This window comes from Eriocheir sinensis, chromosome 5 (assembly GCF_024679095.1).
Source record: "Eriocheir sinensis breed Jianghai 21 chromosome 5, ASM2467909v1, whole genome shotgun sequence".
NCBI classification, from domain to species: Eukaryota; Metazoa; Arthropoda; class Malacostraca; order Decapoda; family Varunidae; genus Eriocheir; species Eriocheir sinensis.
The window spans coordinates 28,079,937-28,090,699 of NC_066513.1; the positions used below are offsets into that span (position 1 = coordinate 28,079,937).

General features: G+C 41.4%; 1 long non-coding RNA gene across 1 annotated transcript; it reads right to left on the minus strand.

Moving 5' to 3' along the window:
- Window positions 1-9,135: 9,135 nt before the first annotated feature.
- LOC126982687 (uncharacterized) lies at window positions 9,136-10,014 on the minus strand. Its single transcript, XR_007735295.1, has 3 exons — window positions 9,671-10,014; window positions 9,521-9,620; window positions 9,136-9,220 (listed from the first exon to the last, which is right to left on the minus strand). It is a non-coding gene; the product is annotated as an uncharacterized LOC126982687 (long non-coding RNA).
- Between the last annotated feature and the right edge of the window lie 749 nt (window positions 10,015-10,763).

The following is a 10,763-nucleotide window of genomic DNA, read 5'->3' on the forward strand; positions in this document are numbered from 1 at the left end:
GCTAATATACTTCTGAGACTACATCTATTACATTAACTACGCTGTCAACATATACGACCAACCATATATAGTGCCTGGTCTTGCTGTCAAACTGTTATCAGGCACCATACTATTGAATTCTGAAGTTTAATTTAGTATTTCTATCCTTCCTCGTCCCTTCTTTCGCTGCTAATATACTTTTGTAACTACCTGTATTATATTACCTACACTGTCTCTATTCAGCCAACCATGTATAGTGCCTGGTCTGCTGTCAAACTGTTATCAGGCACCGTACTGTTGAACTCATAAGTTTAATCCGAGTATTTCTACCCTTCCTCGTCCCTTCTTTCACTTCTAATATACTTCTGGGTCTACATCTAATACATTACCTACGCTGTCAACATACGATCAACCATGTATAATGCCTGGTCTTGCTGTCAAACTGTTATCAGGCACCATACTATTAAATTCTGAAGTTTAATTTAGTATTTCTATCCTTCCTCGTAAACTGTCTCTATTTGGCCAACCATGTATAGTGCCTGGTCTTGCTGTCAAACTGTTATCAGGCACCATACTATTAAATTCTGAAGTTTAATTTAGTATTTCTATCCTTCCTCGTAAACTGTCTCTATTCGGCCAACCATGTATAGTGCCTGGTCTTGCTGTCAAACTGTTCTCAGGCACCACACTATTGATTCCTGAAGTATAATCTAAGTATCCCTTCCCTTCCTCATCCCTTCTTTCACTTCTAATATCCTTCTGAGACTTGATCTATTGCATTAACTATGCTGTCAACATACGACCAACCATATTTAGTGCCTGGTCTTGCTGTCAAACTGTTATCAGGCACCATACTATTGAATTCTGAAGTATAATCTAACTACCCTTTCATTTCCTCGTCCTTTCTTTCACTTCTAATCCACTTGTCCATCCCTCAATCCAGACGACTTACTTAAACTATCTCCATTCTCTATCCGCCCACGTCACTATAGTGTCCGTAGTAGTAGTAGTAGTAGTAGTAGTAGAAATGCGTTGCCCTTCTAGTTTAGTTTGTGCTGTAGTTGTGGTGGTGGTGTTAGGTCAAGGTTGTAGTAATATTAATAGTAAATAGATAAAGATTAATGAATTATAACTATTTATATTAATCTGTTGGGAAATTGTGAAACTCTCTCTCTCTCTCTCTCTCTCTCAAATATGTTTATCAAGGGCAATAACACCATTTTTCATGATTTGGAGAGAGAGAGAGAGAGAGAGAGAGAGATTTACATATATTTACATAGAAAATCAGACCACACAGACCACATGGTCCAGACTAGGTGGTCTGTCCTTAAACCTATGTGATTTTACATTAATCAGAAGGCTCCAAAACGTTGCATTTCTACTCTAGTTGATATTAAGTTGAAGGAAGTGACGGTCGAGCTTATTTTTGGAGTCAATCGTGTTACACTGGACCACTGATGGTGGAAGCTTATTCCATTCTATACTTTTCTAATTTAAATCCATTACTGCGAGTTCTATCCTGCTGGCTAATTCTCAGTACTTTACTTATATCGCCTTTGTTGTAACCCTTGACCCATTTGAATACTTCTATCAGATCTCCCCGCACTCTTTGTCTTTCTAGTGAATGTAAGTTTAGATGTTTCAGCCTATTTTGATATGGGAGGTTCCTCAGCCCCTGAATCATCTTGGTCATCCTCCTCTGAACTGATTGTAGCAAGTTGATGTCTATTCTGTAGTGTGGGCACCAAAACTGGACAGCATAATCTAAGTGTGGCCTAACTAACGCTAAATAGAGTCAGAGGATAACCTCTGCACTCCTGTTGGTTACCGTCCTGTTAATAAAGCCTAATACCCTGACATAAGGCAAGAATTATGAGATAGAGAAATGATGAACTGTGAGGTAAAGACAGAACACACAGAGATAAGAGACAGAACTAGACATAATTAAGGCAAGAATTATGAGATAGAGAGAAATGATGAACTGTGGGGTAGAGACAGAACACACAAAGAGAGACAGAACTAGACAAGAATTATGAGATACAGAGAAATGATGAGCTGTGAGGTAAAGACAGAACACACAGAGACAAGAGACAGAACTACACATAAGGCAAGAATTATGAGACAGAGAAATGATGAACTGTGAGATAATGACAAAACACACAAAGAGAGACAGAACTAGACATAAGGCAAGAATTATGAGATAGAGAGAAATGATGAACTGTGAGGTAAAGACAGAACACACAGAGAGACAGAACTAGACATAAGGCAAGAGTTATGAGATAGAGAGAAATGATGAACTGTGAGGTAAAGACAGAACACACAGAGAGACAGAACTAGACATAAGGCAAGAGTTATGAGATTCATTTCTCACACACAGAGACAAGAGACAGAACTAGACATAAGGCAAGAGTTATGAGATAGAGAGAAATGATGATCTGTGAGGTAAAGACAGAACACACAGAGAGAGACAGAACTAGACATAAAGCAAGAGTTATGAGATACAGAGAAATGATGAACTGTGAGGTAAAGACAGAACACACAGAGAGAGACAGAACTAGACATAAAGCAAGAGTTATGAGATACAGAGAAATGATGAGCTGTGAGGTAAAGACAGAACACAGAGACAAGAGAAACAGAACTACACATAAGGCAAGAATTATGAGATAGAGAGAAATGATGAACTGTGAGGTAAAGACAGAACACACAGAGACAAGAGACAGAACTACACATAAGGCAAGAGTTATGAGATACAGAGAAATGATGAACTGTGAGGTAAAGACAGAACACACAAAGAGAGACAGAACTAGACATAAGGCAAGAGTTATGAGATACAGAGAAATGATGAACTGTGAGGTAAAGACAGAACACACAAAGAGAGACAGAACTACACATAAGGCAAGAGTTATGAGATAGAGAGAAATGATGAACTGTGAGGTGAAGACAGAACACACAAAGAGAGACAGAACTAGACATAAGGCAAGTTATGAGATAGAGAAATGATGATCTGCGAGGTAGACACAGAACACACAAAGAGAGACAGAACTAGACATGAGGCAAGAGTTATGAGATAGAGAGAAATGATGATCTGTGAGGTAAAGACAGAACACACAAAGAGAGACAGAACTTGACATAATTAAAGCAAGAATTATGAGATAGAGAGAAATGATGAACTGTGAGGTAAAGACAGAACACACAGAGATAAGAGAGACAGAACTTGACATAATTAAGGCAAGAATTATGAGATAGAGAGAAATGATGAACTGTGAGGTAAAGACAGAACACACAGAGATAAGAGAAACAGAACTACACATAAGGCAAGAATTATGAGATAGAGAGAAATGATGAACTGTGAGGTAAAGACAGAACACACAGAGAGAGACAGAACTAGACATAAGGCAAGAGTTATGAGATAGAGAGAAATGATGAACTGTGAGGTAAAGACAGAACACACAAAGAGAGACAGAACTAGACATAAGGCAAGAGTTATGAGATAGAGAGAAATGATGAACTGTGAGGTAAAGACAGAACACACAAAGAGAGACAGAACTAGACATAAGGCAAGAGTTATGAGATAGAGAGAAATGATGAACTGTGAGGTAAAGACAGAACACACAAAGAGACAGAACTAGACATAAGGCAAGAGTTATGAGATAGAGAGAAATGATGAACTGTGAGGTAAAGACAGAACACACAAAGAGAGACAGAACTAGACATAAGGCAAGAGTTATGAGATAGAGAGAAATGATGAACTGTGAGGTAAAGACAGAACACACAGAGAGAGACAGAACTAGACATAATTAAGGCAAGAATTATGATACAGAGAAATGATGAACTGTGAGGTAAAGACAGAACACACAAAGAGAGACAGAACTAGACATAATTAAGGCAAGAATTATGAGATACAGAGAAATGATGAACTGTGAGGTACAGACAGAACACACAGAGATAAGAGACAGAACTTGACATAATTAAGGCAAGAATTATGAGATAGAGAGAAATGATGAACTGTGAGGTAAAGACAGAACACACAGAGATAAGAGAGACAGAACTTGACATAATTAAAGCAAGAATTATGAGATGAGAGAAATGATGAACTGTGAGGTAAAGACAGAACACACAGAGACAAGAGACAGAACTACACATAAGGCAACAACTATGAGATACAGAGAAATGATGAACTGTGAGGTAAAGACAGAACACACAAAGAGAGACAAAAATAGACATAAGGCAAGAGTTATGAGATAGAGAGAAATGATGAACTGTGAGGTAAAGACAGAACACACAAAGAGAGACAGAACTAGACATAAGGCAAGAGTTATGAGATAAAGAGAAATGATGATCTGTGGGGTAAAGACAGAACACACAAAGAGAGACAGAGCTAGACATAATTAAGGCAAAAATTATAAGATACAAAGAAATGATGAACTGTGAGGTAAAGACAGAACACACAGAGATGAGACAGAACTAGACATAATTAAGGCAACAATTATGAGATACAGAGAAATGATGAACTGTGAGGTAAAGACAGAACACACAGAGATGAGACAGAACTTGACATAATTAAGGCAAGAATTATGAGATAGAGAGAAATGATGAACTGTGAGGTAAAGACAGAACACACAGAGATGAGAGACAGAACTATTATAAAGAGTGGGAGAGAGAATTTATATTAGAGTTGGCTGACGATTAAAATGGATCTTGGTATGTAAGGAAAATTGTGTACAGGTGTGTGAGAGCCACTATGAGGAACAGCTGGCTGGGATGATTAAGAGAGAGCGATCGAGGATTAATTAAAAAGATGAGAGGGCAATCAAGATATATATATGAGGAAGAATAAATTAACTGTGAGGTAAAGACAGAACATTTGAAACATTTAAAACATTTCAAACATTTCTTAATAGCCCATTAGGTGCAGTTACATATGTTTTTGCATGTATTGTTAGAGGCCAGCCTTTACATAACACAGAGATAAGAGAGAGACAGAACTAGACAGGGACAGAGGCAGGGAGAGGAAATATTTGGCAGACATGTAAAGAGAGCAGGGAGGACACAGTGCTGGGAGTTTTAGTAGAGGACCTGAAACAGTGCTCAGAGGAAAGACCCGATGGTTTGGACATGTAAAGAGAGCAGGGAGGATACAGTGCTGGGAGTTTTAGTAGAGGACCTGGAAACAGTGCTCAGAAGGAAAGACTGATGGTTTGGACATGTAAAGAGAGCAGGGAGGATACAGTGCTGGGAGTTTTAGTAGAGGACCTGGAAACAGTGCTCAGAAGGAAAGACTCCGATGGTTTGGACATGTAAAGAGAGTAGGGAGGACATGGTGCTGGGAGTTTTAGTAGAGGACCTGGAAACAGTGCTCAGAAGGGAAAGAGTCCGATGGTTTGGACATGTAAAGAGAGCAGGGGAGGATACAGTGCTGGGAGTTTTAGTAGAGGACCTGGAAACAGTGCTCAGAAGGGAAAGACTATGATGGTTTGGACATGTAAAGAGAGCAGGGGAGGACACAGTGCTGGGAGTTTTAGTAGAGGACCTGGAAACAGTGCTCAGAAGGGAAAGACTCCAATGGTTTGGACATGTAAAGAGAGCAGGGGAGGACACAGTGCTGGGAGTTTTAGTAGAGGACCTGGAAACAGTGCTCAGAAGGGAAAGACTCCGATGGTTTGGACATGTAAAGAGAGCAGGGGAGGACACAGTGCTGGGAGTTTTAGTGGAGGACCTGGAAACAGTGCTCAGAAGGGAAAGACTCCAATGGTTTGGACATGTAAAGAGAGCAGGGGAGGACACAGTGCTGGGAGTTTTAGTAGAGGACCTGGAAACAGTGCTCAGAAGGGAAAGACTCCAATGGTTTGGACATGTAAAGAGAGCAGGGGAGGATACAGTGCTGGGAGTGTTGGAGAGATTGGAGGTAGAAGGAAGGAGACCAGTTGGTAGACCTAGGAAAACATGGAGAAGGTGTATACAAGAAGACTTAGCAGTGATGGGATTGGATGAGCATTGGGCAGAAGACATAGCAGAATGGAGGTAGAAGGAAGACCAGTTGGTAGACCTAGAAAAACGTGGAGAAGGTGTGTACAGGAAGACTTGGGATTGATAGAACTGTATAAGCACTGGGCGGAAGACAGAGTAGAATGGAGGAGAGCCATAAAGCGTCCAACCGCTCAGGAAGATTGAATTAAATGGACCTTAACCTAAATAATGATGATGATAATGACATTGTACTTACCAGGGATTGAGTGGTCATAGTAGTAGTAGTAGTAGATCAGCTGTCATGGAAGTACTATATAAGGGATTCAATAGTACACATAGTAGCTGTATAGAGGATTTAATAGTACACATAGTAGTAATAGTAATAATAGTAGTCTCAGGGATCTCCTTGAGTCCGTCGTCAATGTAGATGTAGTTTCCACACCTCCACCACCTTAGTAACATTGATGTGGCCGAGGTCAACAACATCCGCCGAGCACATCTCACAGAACTCCTTGTCCGTTGCGAGCTTGACCCGGCCGCCAACCTTCCGCCAGCTCAATCTCCGCTGACTCTCCCTGGGAAAGGTCAGGTCAGGTTAGGTCATGAGAGGTCATGGTGGGGTCAAACGAGAGTGGGTTATGTTTTAGGAGGCAAGTAAAGAAATGGAAAAATCACTGGGCTATTTTTTTATATATATATTTTTTTGTGTGTGTGTGTTTGTGTGTGTGTGTGTGTGTGTGTGTGTGTGTGTGTAGTGGAAGGCAGGGTACAGGGTTCCTCTTCTTACTAAAACCTTGATTAAAAGAAAATAAATATATATAAATCCTGGGAGCTATTTTATTCTTATGTTATGTAAATGGTATGTCAATTAGTGTTTCCTATCCACTACTTTTATATGCAGATGACACAGTATATATATTAGCTGTAACACACAAGGATGCCACATGTAATAACCATACTATTGAGCCAATCTGTGGGTTCATTTTCTTCAACAATGACACCTAGTCTTTCTATATGGTCTAATTCCTTCTTAAGTTTATCCCTCAGAGCAACAGGTATTTCTCTAGGAGGGTGAGCCACAGGGACAGCACTTGGACCAAACTGTAATTCAACTGTTGGAAAGTTGGAAAGTTTTGTTTAGTGGGTGCAACATCTGTGGTCATATGCCGGAGAGAGACAGAAGAGGAAAGAATTATAGGAGAAGGGAACAGACCCCAGGAGACGGGACACAACCCCCGATTAATACCTGGTACCCATTCACTGCTGGGTGGACAGGGGCGTAGGGTATCGGAAAAGCCGCCCAAATTTTCCACTCTGCCCGGGAATTGAACCCGGGCTCTCTCAGCCAAGTAATTTACCTGTACCATCCAGCAGGCATCCCAGTCCCTCAAATACATCAAAGAATTCCTCCAACATACCATTTGAACCATGAATTGTAGGCAATGTCCAGCGCACACCTGTGGTCGATGCATGTGAGCATTGGCACCCTTCAGCTGCATGGGCGGAACCTTAGACATCTGTGGGAGAGAGAAAGAGAGATTGACAAATAATATAGAGGGAGAGGAAGATAACAGTGAGATACAGGGATTTTAACACGATAATGAGGTTAACCTGGTAGCAGTGATGGGCCAAATTTGTGGCTTTACCGTGTAGCAGCGACAGGCCAAATTTGTGCCATGATATAAACCCCAAAAAATAGATGATACATAATCTAATCGCAAATGCTTTGATATATATGAAATGGTTTGTGTGAGGGGCGATTTTTTCTCATTTTTCTCGCTTGGAGGGACCATTAAGAAACATGATCCCCGCTGCTACTGGGTTAATATCTGCATTTTTATGAGCGTTTTTTTCAAGTTCATTGCACAGAGGAAGGGTCAGACTACCACCAGGGTCATTAAACTACCCCTGGAAATGCCCCAAACACCTATGAAAGCCTTGTCAAGTATTTTTTTTCTACAACAAAGGAGACAGCTCAAGGGCACACACAAAAAAGGAAACTATATTGTCAATTATTGTCTAGTGTCAATTCCTGTGCAGATGACAAAAACCTGGATCTTCAAGTCCCTCCCTGTCTTAGCCTGTGGGGGGAGTCTCAACGCCCTGCCCCTGCTGTGGGTGGTGTGGGGGGGTGGGTGGGGGTCTGGTGCAGGGCCCACAGCTCCACCGTCAGGCTCAGGGGGGAGTCTCCAGGTCCGACAGGTGCTGGGGGAGGGGGAAGGCACCATATCAGAACACTCCTTACCCTGAGAGCATGTCAAGATATGTAACATTGCAACATTCAGTAGATATGTACCATTAAAACCTCTCTTGAACCCAGCTATTAAAACCTCTTGTAAACCCAGCTATTAAAACCTCTTGTAAACCCAGCTATTAAAACCTCTTGTAAACCCAGCTATTAAAACCTCTTGTAAACCCAGCTATTAAAACCTCTCTTGAACCCAGCTATTAAAACCTCTCTTGAACCCAGCTATTAAAACCTCTCTTGAACCCAGCTATTAAAACCTCTCTTGAACCCAGCTATTAAAACCTCTCTTGAACCCAGCTATTAAAACCTCTCTTGAACCCAGCTATTAAAACATCTTGTAAACCCAGCCATTAAAACCTCTCTTGAACCCAGCTATTAAAACCTCTCTTGAACCCAGCTATTAAAACCTCTCTTGAACCCAGCTATTAAAACCTCTTGTAAACCCAGCCATTAAAACCTCTTGTAAACCCAGCCATTAAAACCTCTCTTGAACCCAGCTATTAAAACCTCTTGTAAACCCAGCTATTAAAACCTCTTGTGAACCCAGCCATTAAAACCTCTCTTGAACCCAGCCATTAAAACCTCTCTTGAACCCAGCCATTAAAACCTCTCTTGAACCCAGCCATTAAAACCTCTCTTGAACCCAGCTATTAAAACCTCTTGAACCCAGCTATTAAAACCTCTCTTGAACCCAGCCATTAAAACCTCTCTTGAACCCAGCCATTAAAACCTCTCTTGAACCCAGCTATTAAAACCTCTTGTAAACCCAGCCATTAAAAACTCTTGAACCCAGCTATTAAAACCTCTTGTAAACCCAGCTATTAAAACCTCTTGTAAACCCAGCCATTAAAAACTCTTGAACCCAGCTATTAAAACCTCTTGTAAACCCAGCCAGTAAAACCTCTCTTGAACCCAGCTATTAAAACCTCTCTTGAACCCAGCCATTAAAACCTCTCTTGAACCCAGCTATTAAAACCTCTCTTGAACCCAGCCATTAAAACCTCTCTTGAACCCAGCCATTAAAACCTCTCTTGAACCCAGCCATTAAAACCTCTCTTGAACCCAGCTATTAAAACCTCTCTTGAACCCAGCTATTAAAACCTCTTGTAAACCCAGCTATTAAAACCTCTCTTGAACCCAGCTATTAAAACCTCTTGTAAACCCAGCCAGTAAAACCTCTCTTGAACCCAGCCATTAAAACCTCTCTTGAACCCAGCTATTAAAACCTCTTGTAAACCCAGCCAGTAAAACCTCTCTTGAACCCAGCTATTAAAACCTCTCTTGAACCCAGCTATTAAAACATCTTGTAAACCCAGCCATTAAAACCTCTCTTGAACCCAGCTATTAAAACCTCTCTTGAACCCAGCTATTAAAACCTCTCTTGAACCCAGCTATTAAAACCTCTCTTGAACCCAGCTATTAAAACCTCTCTTGAACCCAGCTATTAAATCCTCTCTTGAACCCAGCTATTAAAACCTCTCTTGAACCCAGCTATTAAAACCTCTCTTGAACCCAGCTATTAAAACCTCTCTTGAACCCAGCTATTAAAACCTCTCTTGAACCCAGCTATTAAAACCTCTCTTGAACCCAGCTATTAAAACCTCTCTTGAACCCAGCTATTAAAACATCTTGTAAACCCAGCCATTAAAACCTCTCTTGAACCCAGCTATTAAAACCTCTTGTAAACCCAGCCATTAAAACCTCTCTTGAACCCAGCTATTAAAACATCTTGTAAACCCAGCCATTAAAACCTCTCTTGAACCCAGCTATTAAAACCTCTTGTAAACCCAGCCATTAAAACCTCTTGTAAACCCAGCCATTAAAACCTTACCTTATCGCTTGTGTGAGTCCTCCCCTGCATAGGAACAGCTGCGTCATCCAGGGGTAGACCAGGGAATCAACCACTCATATCCACGGTAGACCAGGAAATTGACCACTCCTCCAGGGGCCGGTAGACCAGAAAATCAACCACTCAGCAGATGACCAGTGTTGTGTAGCTCTCCAGTCTGAAATTGAGGGAGTTCGTAACCTAACCGATCATGGATATTAATCAGTGTTTCTACTCAAAGACAAACTGTGTGCGATGAACATTCAGCGACTCGGAAATGGAAATAATCACTGGATATTTACGACACAATAACAAAAATATCTGAGATCACACCTGAACCATCGGATACCTGTGACATTATCCATGAAGGCAATTAGGGCACTCACTCACGAGGACGTCTCAGAATAAGTGCGCCGAGGACTATTATCCAGGCTAACATGGCTGTGGTCCGGGGCGTGGAACCTCCTCAACGGTGACGAGGTGTTCTGTGGTTGAAGCTCGGCCCTGGAGGTTTCTTGTAGACCCGGGTGGATGTGGTAATGCCCGGGTGGAGCAGCAACGGCCGTAGAGGGTTGGGATGTACACTGTAGAGTCTTCCATGGCAAACATTGCCTGTTCTTTACTAACTAGAGAGAGAGAGAGAAAGACACAGAGAGAGATTGAGAGATAGAGAGACAGACAGAGACAGAGAGACAGATTGAGAGAGAGAGAGACAGAGACAGAGCAACACACACACACAGA